At 44.9% G+C, this 13,174-nt stretch overlaps 1 protein-coding gene across 6 annotated transcripts in view; it reads right to left on the reverse strand.

Moving 5' to 3' along the window:
• Nucleotides 1-13,174, reverse strand: part of LOC137369088 (multiple C2 and transmembrane domain-containing protein 1-like) — an 834,541-nt gene that overhangs the window by 534,955 nt on the left and 286,412 nt on the right. The window lies entirely within an intron of this gene.

The raw sequence follows: 13,174 nt of genomic DNA on the forward strand, positions 1-13,174 counted from the left end.
GGAATACTGCTTTTAAATTCAAATTGACCGAAAGGACTGGCTGCACTTTAAAAGATGGCGCCAATGCCTGCGCACAGGCAGCTGACGCCATTGCCAGGGACAGACAGCCTGCCCCCTCCACAAGATTGGGGGGGGTGGGTGGGCCAGCCGGTCTATTTAAATAAGTTGCCGCGTGGAAGATCGTAGTGGCGTGTTCTTAAAATCTAGCCCCTCATGTTTATCTGTCTACTTATGATATACGAAAAGGCTTGTATACCACACATCACATGTATGGGTGGCAGTCAGATGTTGCAAAACCAGGCTTTTCTCATTGGCGCAGAATTTGCTGGAGCGTGCCCTATTTGTCATTTATTTTCCTCACTCTTCAGCTCAAAACATTTTTGCACCACAAATTGATAAATGCGAGCAGATAATGGGCAACGGAACACCTAGGTCCTTGGTGAAGAAAGGGACTGCCACGGCCATGTGGTGCTGGGTTTGTGTGGTTCCCACTGTATAACTCCCACCTGACTGCAGCAAGTGTCCTTTGTTAATAAGATTTAACCCCTTTGTTTTTTATTTTTTTAAATAAACTGTCAGCGACAGGTTTTCTTGTAGGTATAAAACAGAAAATCAATTGTTTATTGATCAATATGCCTTAGCCCGAAATTGCTGCAACCCTGTCCACTCATGCATTCGCTCGTACACACACACACACATACGACAGGTAGAGAAGGAAAAAGGGGTAAGTGATTATAAGTGGGGGATAGGTTTCGAGGAGAGTAATGGTGAACCTGTTGTATTCTCTTGGAAGTCAAGTTCTCATTGGTTGCAGGCCTCAGGTGTTTGTAGATTTCTCTTGGTTGAAAGTTCAGTTAAAGACAGTGGATCGCTTCTAGTTCACTGCTGTATAGGTGTAGATGCAAAATTCTACAGCCGGGTGCAAGCCTTCTGGTTTGCTGGAAACAAGCTTCTTGGATGCTGCTTTCTGGGTATCTCTCCCTCCCTCTCTCTCTAAGCTGCTTTTAAAGCTGTGTTATATCTCACCTCCTGGCAGAGGATACTTTGGTCTCTCCCCGATGGTAATTGCACAATGGCCCAGGACATAGCTACTTCACACCTTCTTTGTTTCAGAAGATTCAATTCAATTCTGGAATATTTTAGGATGAGTGTAGGATGGATGCAATTGACACCTCTTATCTTTGAAGATTTTCCTTTGTCCCTGTCAGACAGTTTGAATATACAAAGGCCAAGTCATTTTCCTTTGGTGGCCATTTTGTAGCACATTGTTTACATTTTAAAAGAATGGTCCTTTTTTTAAAAGACAAAGTCACTTTTTATAACTCTGCAGTTTTTGTCCATAATTTTTTATCGGCGCACTTCTTGTGTGTGTGACAGGACCAACTGTCTACCTCCTCAACCAATGAGTCAGTGTGTACCATCTACAAGATTCACTGCAGCAATGCACCAAGGCTCCTTAGACAGCACTTCCAAATCTGCGACCTCTACCACCAGGACAAGGGCAGCAGATGCATGGGAACACCATCACCTGCAAGTTCCCCTCTAAGCCACACACCATCCTGACTTGGAAATATATCGCCATTCCTTCACTGTTGCTAGGTCAAAATCCTGGAACTCCCTTCCTAACAGCACTGTGGTGTACCTACCCCACATGAACTGCAGCGGTTCAAGAACGCAGCTCACCACCACCTTCTCAAGGGCAATTAGGGATGGGTAATAAATGCTGGCCTTGTCAACGACATCCATATGCCATGATCGAATAAGAAAAGAGATGTAAGGAGAAATAGAGAGGGAAATAAATACTGGATTGAGAGAGGGCAAGAAACTGAAAGGAAAGATATTAAAAACTCAAAAATTTAAAAACTTCTAAGAACAATTTCCTACTATTTGTAGGAATAAGACTCTACAGTTTCAATGGTTCCCTTTCGGCCCCAATGTTTCTAAGATAAAAACCATATAAAAGTTGTTATAATCTCACTTAAAGTAATGAAATTTTCCTGTATGACAGGGTTATCTAACCATTTTGAATTATGGGCCATTGAGTTTTGTGCAACAGAGCCCTGGAAAGCACAAAAAACCAACCACCTCTGCTAAATTACACAACAAAGCCTTTCCCTCTTCCCACCTATCACCTAAACTGTATACATGTAGTTACTGATTGAAATTGATGCTCCATTTCTATTTTATGTTAAGCACCCTGAGACATTTTTCTACCCTTCCATCTGCTTGACCCAGGATATCCACTTATCTCCTCAGCTAGCGTGGAGGGGGTTTGGGGGGATTAGTGAGGGGTGGAGATCAATGCTCCCATTGAGCTATGCAGCAACCTGAAAGTCCCCACACAGACTAAGCACAAGCTGGCCACTGTAAATTACTGTGCGGCCATGCAAAGAAATCCATCGCGCACTCAAGGACAAATTACAGGCAACGTTGGTGGAGAGTGTAAGTACAAAATCCTTCCATCTGAAGATTTTCAAGTGGGGAGGCAGTGTGAGTGCTGAACAGGGTCAAGCCATGATCTCAGGGAGCAGGAGGAGGGAATTCTCTAATAGTCCTCCAGCTAACAGTAGGCAAAAACATTATCATGGGGAAGGAGCATTTTTCAACAATTTCAGGTACCATATTAGCTCACTGAAATGGTGGAAAACGTTGTGCTGCTTCCTTACTATCATGATTGTGGGGGTGGAGCCCAGCGTGACCTGCACTGCTGGCTGGCTGTATGCACAATAGGAGGCCTAGGAGCGCGCAAAGCTCGCAAGCGTTCCAGCCAGTCTCCAGCTCTTAAAAACAATTTGCCCCTTTTAAAGGGAAGCTGCACTGGAATACTCACGTCTGAAAACAACTGAAACAGGAACATTCAAGGTAAAGGAAATTGGAATCTCAACATAGTGAGAGCGCTCCAAGATTTACCGATTCTATTGACAGACAAAGATAAAAGATGTGAGGTCATTTTTCCTCAGGAGGCCCTCAAGGCAAGTCCTCAGAAGGGAGTGGGAGCAGGTGGCCAGTGTGGTCAGTGCCTGGAGTCTGGCTCTGAGGAACTGGCAGCAGTGCAGAAAGAAGTTTAGTGACCTAACATGTGTGGCCAAAGTGCAAGTGGCCATGCATCTTTACAACACATCTCATACCCACCAGACGCCCATGACTCACCCAGCAGCACTCAACAGCACTCAGGACTTCGGCCTAACATTCACATACCACACCTCACCTACATACATCTTCCAATAATGCCAGTCTCACACACAACTCTCATTGCTCGTATAGTCAAGATCAGCACATGGTGAGTCACCGGGCATGAGTAGGCTACAGCCAGGCAGGGGGAAAGAACAGTTTGTGTCTCAGCTCATCAGTGGACAAAGTCACCCATGAGTCCTGCTGCAGGGAACTCAGAAGAGGTCTTCGATGGGGTGGCAGGCAGGTGAAGGCTGATGAAGATGTACACAAGAACACAAGAAATAGGAGCAGAAGTAGGCATTATGGCCCATTGAGCCTGCTCCGCCATTCAAAACGATCATGACTGATCTTGGGCTTCAACTCCACTTTCCTGCCCACTCCCCATATCCCTTGATTCCCTGTGAGACCAAAAATCTATCTATCCCAGCCTTAAATGTATTCAATTTTGGAGCATCAACAATCCTCTGGGGTAGAGAATCCTAAAGATTCACAACCTTTTGAATGTAATAATCTCTCCTCATTTCAGTCCTGAATGATTGACTCCTTATCCTGAGACTGTGTCCCCATGTTCTAGATTCCCTGACCAGTGGTCAATCTCTCAGTTTCTACCACATCAAACACCGACATGATTGGTGGATTGGCAGGCCTGCCAGGTAGCCTCCTGTCACTGTCAAGGGGCCTGGAGGAGCCTGTCTCCAATGTGGCAGAGGGCATTGTGCAGAACCTGGAGCCCATCCTTTCCAATGTGGAATTAGTGGCCAAATCCATGACTGGACTAGCAGACCTGACCATGATGGACCGTCTGGTGACCACTGTCTCAGCTTCCACTGCAGCAGAGGTGGAAATCACCCAATGCTTCAGTGCTGCAGTGGAAGCTCAGACTGAGGTCATGAGAGCCATGCTTGGTGCCATGCAAGCTCAGCTTGGTGGCATACAGGCTCAGACTGCTGCCATCATGGCTGCGGATGTCAGTGCTGAAAGGGGTATGCAGGCTGTCACAGAATCACAGAATAATACAGTGCAGAAGAGGCCCTTTGGCCCATCGAGTCTGCACCGATGCATTAAAACACCTGACCTGTCTACCTAATCCCATTTGCCAGCACTTGGCCCATAGCCTTGAATGTTATGATGTGCCAAGTGCTCATCCAGGTACGTTTTAAAGGATGTGAGGCAACCTGCCTCTACCACCCTCCCAGGCAGGGCATTCCAGACTGTCACCACCCTCTGGGTAAAAAGCACAGCATACCAGCAATCTGTGCTCCAGCAGATTGCTAGGATTGTGGAGGTGCTGCCTGTGGGAATGGTAGTGGCTCCATGGAGCACGAGCCTGCTGTCCTCTATCAGAATGACAGCATTCGTTCGTCCATCACTGCCAGTCTACCAATGGCCTTGCTGTTGCCTGTCAGCCAATCATTCCAGACTGTTGCGATCCCACCAAGCTGGTGCAGTATAAAGCCGGGCCCTCAAGGTCCAGACCTGCTTGAGGTCATCATGCAAGGATGCCAACTGCCGTCGTCCCCACTCAAAGTCAGCAGCCTTCAACCAGCTGTGCTGAAGCTACTAGGATATCCCTGTGTAGGATCATTATGCCAGGCAAAGGTACCCACTAGGCAGGCACGAAAGAAATGCACAAGGAGGAATAGTTCATTTGTATTTGTACAATTGGATATGTTGTTGGGTAAAGATGCTATGCAAATATTTTGGTGTCTTTTATTGTTAGATAGTGTTTAAGGAGACACTGTGATGAGGTGTCTCAGATGGATGTGACAGTGGGGAATGGTGGGTCCATGTCTGTTTGGGGAAGCTGTCTCAGTGGAAGCGGAGCCTCATACTTCGCACACTAACACCCTATCCAATTACAAGGCATCCAGGACGCCACCTTACTAACTCCTCCTGTTACTCCTCCTCCCCCTCCTCCTTGTGAGTTGGCATCTAAATCCCTGGATGTATTGGCTGTACCCACATAATGTTGAGGCTGTGAAGGACACAGCAGGCCATTAAAAACTTGGAGACCCTCTCTGGACTGTACAGCAGTGCTCCCCCTGAACAGTTAAGGCAGCATTACCGCTGTTTCAGGAGGCTGACTGCCTATTCCATGGACGTTGCGAATGGCTCTGTGGCTCTCATTTTAGGCCCACTCTGAATGCATGGTGGGATGACAGAAAGGGGTCTTAAACCATGTACAGAGGAGGTAGCCTCCCTCCCTCCACCCCCACCACCACCAGTGGCATAGTGGTAATGTCACTGGACTAGTAATACAGAGCCCAAGCTAATGCTCTGCAGACATGGGTTTAAATCCCAACGTAGCAGATGGTGAAATTTGAATTCAATTAATAAATCTGGAATTTTAAAAAATCTGGTCAAATGGTGACCATGAAACGATTGTCCGCTGTTGTAAAAAACCCATCTGGTTCACTAATGTCCTTTCGGGAAGAAAATCTGCCGTCCTTACCTGGTCTGGCCTACATGTGACTCCAGACCCACAGCAATGTGGTTGACTCTTAACTGCCCTCTGAAATAGCCTAGTAAGCCACTCAGTTCAAGGGCAATTAGGGATGGGCAACAAATGCTGGCCTAGCCAGCGATGCCCACATCCCACAAAAAACAAATTAAAAAAACCCAACCTCGAGCAGCCAGCATCTGGTTCTTCTCGGGGAGCTGAAGATGGTGGGTGGGACAGAGTGGTGCAGCGTAAATGCATCATGGCTGCTGTCAGGATAGCGAGCATTCACCGAATTGAAGGTCCTGTCATGGTTGACACCAACTGCACATTTAGCAAATGGAAGCCCTTGCAGTTCCTGCTCTTCCTGTTGACATGGGGGCCATGTCAATGGCCTGCAACATCAGGAATACTGCTATCCTGACAAAGCTACGTGCCCATTCATCCTGTTTGTCACTCCTGATTGAGATGACAACAAACACCCCCAAGCTGGTGTATATGGCCTCCATCATCTCCCGGATGCTGTGATGGATGAAAATGTTGGCAATATATCTCAATCCAGCCTGGAAGGACCCAGAGATGTAAACATTGAGGGCAATGGTGACCTTCATAGCCACTGGTCCTTGCTCTGATGTGAGACTGTAGGTTGGGTTGCAGGAGGTGGCACAGCTCAGTGATCAGCTCCTTGTTGAACCTGAGTTGCCTCAGGTATTGCTCCTGGGCCAGATGAAGGTAGGAGGACTACTCTGTGGAAACGCTTGCTTGCTAGGGCCTTCTGAGGAGAGCCCTCCTCCTGCTCCCTCCTCACAGAGATTCCCCTCTCTGTATCGTCTGCTCCATGTCCTGGTCATGTTGCAGACCAAGAGCCACTGCAGCAATACCTGGGTCAGGTATTCCACCGTCCTCCTTGACTTTAAGCACCAAGTGCCAAAAACCACTTCAAATACACAGCACAGTACTTCCATAAACTCAGCCTGGGCAAAAGGAAGTCAACAGCACCTCACCTACAACTTGTTCAGTAATCCTTTAAATCGTGTTGGTGCAGGTCCTGTCCTGCAGCTGAATACTTGATCTTTGTGGAGTGATGTGCGAACTTGTCCCATGGACCTGCGTGATCCAAATTTATTAGACAGGCTTCACATCAGGATAGAGGCAAATCAATTACTTCTGGCAGGGGGACACCTGTGCGAGCACCCTGCTCAAGATGGCACACCAGAAAAGACTGGCAGCACAGCACACCCAGCAGGGTGTCAGTAATGCCATCTCCAGCATCACTAGGAAACCAAATTTGCGTCCCCTTACTATATAAACTTATACTTTTATTTTATTGTAACCAGAGAATCACTTGCAATGGCTTCTCTTCCTGCACCATCACCGTTACCTCTGGCGTCCCTCAAGGATTTGTCCCTGGCCCCCTCCTATTTCTCATCTCTATGCTGCCCCTTGGCGACATCATCTGAAAACACAGTGTTAGTTTTCACATCTACGCTGACGACACCCAGCTCTCCCTCACCATCACCACACTCGACTCCTTCACTCTTACTAAATTATCAGACTGCTTATCTGACATCCAGTACTGGATGAGCAAACATTTCCTCCAATTAAATATTGGGAAGACTGAAGCCATTGTTTTCAGTCCCTGCTCCAAACTCCATTCCCTAACTACAGACTCCATCCCTCTCCCTGGCAACTGTCTGAGATTAAACCAGTCTGTTCGCAATTTTGGTGTCACATTTGACCCCAAGATGAGCTTCCAACCTCATAGTCGTACCATCACTAAGATTAGCTAGTTCCACCTCTGTAAAATTCCTCGACTTTTGCCTGTCTCAGCTCATCTGCTGTTGAAACCCTCATTCATGCTTTTGTTGCCTCTCAACTTGACTATTCTAATGCACTCCTGGCTGGCCTCCCATATTCTACCCTCTGTAAACTTGTGGTCATCCAAAACTCGCACCAAGCTCCGTTCCCCTATCACCCCTGTGCTCGCTGACCTACATTGGCTTTTGATCAAGCAATGTATTGATTTTAAAATTTGGGCATTTGACCTAATATCTCCTTATGGGGCTCGGTGTTATATTTTGCCTTATAATGTTCCTCCGAAGTGCCTTGGGACGTTTTATTATGTTAAAGGTGCTATATAAATGTAAGTTGTTGTTGTGTTAATGCACTTACAAATGTTTCAGAACATAGCACAGGCATTGGTAAACAGCCATGTAGTGGCCAACAGTTAAGACTCAAATGGTCAGAAACTGGGTAACGTCACATGGCATTTTATATTCTTCAAACAGCACCATCTACAGGTATAGCAGGTGTTTCGTGGAATTCTGTGACACCTACAGGTTTTGATATATAACAGATGTTTGAACTATCTTTAGTGAGCTCTTTTCTTGTTTAATATAGTATTATGTTTTGGTGTTTTTACATTAGCTATTTTCTCAGTTTCTGTGTCACCACCACTCCCATAAGCTACCTATGATCTAGATGGTGGCATTTGTAGCCAATATCGCGTTGAACACTAGTACAACACAGGAACCATAGCAGCGATGACTGGAATGTATCAACTGCTGCCACAAGCTCTTTTGAAAAAGTGGTCTGAAAAAAGTATCAGCCTCTTTGATGCTATCCTGCTCCCAGGACTGTTGGAGGCATCCTTCCCATGACGTTTCCATGGTTGCACTGCAAACTCAACGATCTACACACCTTGCAGTCGGAAAATGGTGCCCCTTTACAACGAGGCTGCCACCTGCATTCAACGATAGCTCTTTGGCCCACAAATCCCATTTAATTTTCTGAGCGCTACTGCCTTGTTTTCAGATGGAAACAGGATTGTGAAGTGACCAAAATCATCCCAGTGTCATTACTTCCATGAAATCTAGTCAGATATACCAAGTTACAAAACCATCACATTAGGCTCCAATAAGGCTTATACCATGGGTGCAGCTAAGGTTGACTTTGTTGGACCTCTTCCTGCTCTAAGAAGGACAATTGTTACTTATTGATATTCACTGACAACTTCCCTAAATGGGTTGATATAATAGATAAGGTTGTTGCTACTGAGTTGGTGGAGGGAATTATGCAATTTATCTGGTGTCTGACCAGGGCACAGCATTTACAAGTGCAGCATTCAAAGAGCAATCAAAGCACTGGGAATGAAATGCCACACAAGAAAGCCTCATAATCCTCGGTCAAACCAAATTTTAAAAAATAAACTGAGTGCCCAAGACAACCATAAAGCCCTCGGTAGACCAGGAACACAATGATTGGGGCAACCATGTGGCCTTACTGAAATTTGCTATTAGAATTGTATTTCATACTAATACACAGGTGATACACTGACATTTTTCCTCTTTGGAAGGGATTTTGTAACCCCTCTTGGCTTGGTTGCAAATCCTAGATTGTCCAATGAAGAGTCAAATCGCCCCACAAGGCCCACCTGAAGATGAGGTTGGAAGAAATAGATTACTTGGTAAAGATCACCTGACAGCGGCATATGTCAATGAGGGCATTGGAGCGCACAGAGTGTGAAGATGGGAGTTTGGTGAGGGAGTTCAGTAAGGAGAAGAACCATAAATAAATTAAGAAGAAATACATTTAATTAAATTAATACAATAAAGATGTCAGGACAGGTGATGTGTCGCAGCTGTAGTATGTGGGAGCTCCTTGATGCCATAGCAATCCATGGCAACCTGGTCTTAGTAAGTGTCTGTGGCTTGAAGAGCTTCGGCTCAGAGTCATTAAGCTGGAGGCCGAGCTGCAGACACTATGATGCATCAAGGAAGGGGAAAGTTATGCGGACACTTTGTTCCAGAAGGCAGTCATACCACTTAGGATAGGGTTGTCTGTTTTGGTCAGTGGTCAGGGACAAGAGGGTGTGACTGTGAGTCAGGCAGGTAAGGGATTGAGAGGTGGGAGTGGAGGAGCCTCAGCCCTTGCAATTGAGCAACAAGTTCAAGGTTCTTGCAGCTTGTATGGACAAGAGTGAGGACTGTAATGTGGATGAGCAGACTGACCATGGCACCATGGTACAGAAAGCCATTCAAGTGGAAGAAGAAAAAAGGAAAGTAGTGGTAGTAGGGGACAGTATAATGAGGGGGATTGACACTGTTCTCTGCAGCAAAGAGTGAGAGTCCAGAAGGCTCTGCTGCCAAGGTTTGGGACATCTGCTCAGGGCTGGAGAGAAACTTACAGCGGGAGGGGAAGCATCCATGCAGGTACCAACGGCATAGGCAGAACAAGGAAAGAGGTTCTGCATAGTTAGCATGAGGAGCTAGGCACCAAATTAAGAAGCAGAACCTCGAAGAGATTATTACATGAGCCATGTGCAAATTGGAATAGGGCAAATAAGATTAGAGAAATGTATGCATGGCTCAAAGACTGGTGTGGTAGAAGTGGGTTCCGGTTCGCGGGGCACTGGCACCAGTACTGGGGAAAATGGGGGCTTTACCGTTGGAACGGTCTACACCTGAACCATGCTGGGACAAGTGTTCTAGCGAGCCATATAACTAGGGAAGTAGAGAGAGTTTTAAACTAAATAGTGGGGACTAGGGATCAAATTTGGGAAGATGTGGTAAATCAAGGAGTACAGACAAGGCGAGAAAGAAAGGTTACAATGGGAAAAGATAAACAGACAGTGACAGGAAGGGACAGTGAGTATAAATCTAACAGTAAATCAGCAGACAAGGCTAGAGGTTCCAAAAATAATAAAAGGACAAAACTAAAGGCTCTGTATCTGAATGCACATAGCATTTGAAACAAAACTGATGAACTGAAAGCACAAATAGAAATAAATCAGTACGATCTGATAGCCATTACAGAGACATGATTGTAGGAGGACATAGATTGGGACCTGAATATTGAAGGATGCATGATATTTAGGAAGGACAGGAAACTAGGAAAAGGTGGAGGGGTGGCTCTGTTAATTAATGATGGTATTAGCACAATAGAGAGGGATGACCTAAGTTCAGGAAACCAGGATGTAGAAGAGGTTTGGGTCGAGATGAGAAATGATAAAGGCGAGAAGTCACTTGTGGGAGTGGTGTACAGGCTCCCTAACAATAACCACATGGATGGGGTATAAAAGGAAGAAATAATGAGTGCTGTCAGAAAGGTACGGCGATAATCATGGGAGATTTTAATCTACATATAGACTGGAAAAATCAAATGGGCAAAGGTAGCCTAGATGAGGAATTAATAGAATGCTTAGTTTAGTTTAGAGATACAGCACTGAAACAGGCCCTTCAGCCCACCGAGTCTGTGCTGACCATCAACCACCCATTTATACTAATCCTACACTAATCCCATAGTCCTACCACATCCCCACCTGTCCCTATATTTCCCTACCACCTACCTATACTAGGGGCAATTTATAATGGCCAATTTACCTACCAACCTGCAAGTCTTTTGGCTTGTGGGAGGAAACCGGAGCACCCGGAGGAAACCCACGCAGACACAGGGAGAACTTGCAAACTCCACACAGGCAGTACCTGGAATTGAACCCGGGTCGCTGGAGCTGTGAGGCTGCAGTGCTAACCACTGCGCCACTGTGCCGCCCACAGGGGAATTGAATACAAAAGTAGGGACGTTATGCTTCAGTTATACAGGGCATTAGTGAGATCGCATCTGGAGTACTGTGTACAGTATTGATCTCCTTATTTAAGGAAGGATGTAACTGCATTGGAAGCAGTTCAGAGAAGGTTTAGTAGACTAATATTTGGAATGGACGGTTTGTCTAATGAGGAAAGGTTGGACAGGCTAGGCTTGTATCCGCTGGAATTTAGAAGAGTCAGAGACGACTTGATTGAAACATATAAGATTCTGTGGGGTCTCGACAGGGTGGATGTGGAAAGGATTTTACATCTTGTGGGAGAATCTAGAACTAGGGGCCGCTGTTTAAACATAAGGGGTCGTCCATTTAAGACAGAGAAAGGGAGAAATGTTTTCTCTCAGAGGGTCATGAATCTTTGGAACTCTCTTCCTCCAAAGACGGTGAAAGCAGAGTCTTTGAATATTTTTAAGGCAGAGATAGATAGATTCTTGATAACCAAGGGGTGAAAGGTTATTGGGGGTAGGCAGGAATGTGGGGCTGAGGTTATAATCAGATCAGCCATGATCTCGTTGAATAGCGCAGCAGGCTGAAGAGGCCAAGTGGCCTACTCCTGCTCCTAATTCTTATGTTCGTATTATGACAAAAGATGACAGCCAATTTATTTTGACATCAGCAACTGGATAAAACCAAGACTCATCCTAGATTGAAGGCAATTCAAAGTATCAGAGGTACAAGGGACCAGAAGGGGTTGTAAGAAATTTACCCAGCATGAATGATAGGATTCTAAGGTTAGATACGAAGATAGTTACTGCTGTCTTCTATGAGAGTGACATGTTTCTTTATTGGAAAATGGAAAGAGTTCATGGAAGAGTAAACAAGAAGGTAATAGAAAATCCTGAGGTCACTACAGAAAGGGAAAGGTTCTGATCATTGTCTTCATTGACATTATGATCATTATCTTCTGGGTCACCTTTTAATGTTCATTGAACAGAGATAGTAGCAGTGAGTGTGAGCAGGGTGAACTTTTTGGCAGATATATTTGAAGAAGCAGAATTGGATGATACTGTGCACATACAGTCATGGGATGCCAGAGTGAAGGTCATCTGATGAGACTTTTATTTTGGATTGGAGGGGATTGATAAGTTGTTGATAAACAGAGATGTTTGGGATACTTAATCTTCATATTCTCCTATCACCAAACCAATTACAACCTCGGTTAACCTCTAAGGTTACTCAAGAGGGTAGAGTTAGTAATTGCAGAAATATATTACATTTAAAAGAGAGGAAGGTTTTGTATAATTTTCAGAAAGACAAATTACAAACTACACTGGGAACAGTGTCCTCCCCTCTAACTGTGAAAAAAACAGGGCAGATTTTATCTTTACCACTGAGATGTTAAGCAATGCCTGGGTAGGGCATTGAATGAAAAATCTAGCCAGCAGGACCTCATGCCTCTTATAGAACCCGCTAGATTTTTATTCCATTAATTTCAATGGAAGAAAAATCTGGAGGGACTGTTACCACTTTGTGATTCTCCACAGCAGTTTTCCCTTTCTGTGCTCTACTTGAGTGATGCACAATGCACAGATGGTAAGAACAAAAATCTACCCCCTATGTTTACATTCTGTACTCAAAAATGCTGAAACACTCCATTTTGGCAGCTATTCAATTTGGCTCAAAAGATAAACCCTGCAGAATTTACTACCTTTTGAGCATTCTTTGAAAATATTTCTTGATGTATTCCAGTGAAATTCTTTTATTAATCAAAAGTGATAACCTCAAAGTACTTTTTGAACTAACACATGGTGAGTATGATAAATAACATACCAAAAACCTTATCATGTAATGTGTACGGCATTTGTGTCTGATCTGTCACACTGACAACTCATAACTTCAACAACTTGGATTTATATAATGCCTTTAACATAGAAACACATGTGAATTTATCTAGTGTCACTCATGAAAATAAAAATCATATTCACCAATTTTCCACTCTCTCAAGAAAGAAACTTGTT

The sequence above is a fragment of the Heterodontus francisci genome, chromosome 4, assembly GCF_036365525.1.
Source record: "Heterodontus francisci isolate sHetFra1 chromosome 4, sHetFra1.hap1, whole genome shotgun sequence".
Classification (NCBI taxonomy): domain Eukaryota; kingdom Metazoa; phylum Chordata; class Chondrichthyes; order Heterodontiformes; family Heterodontidae; genus Heterodontus; species Heterodontus francisci.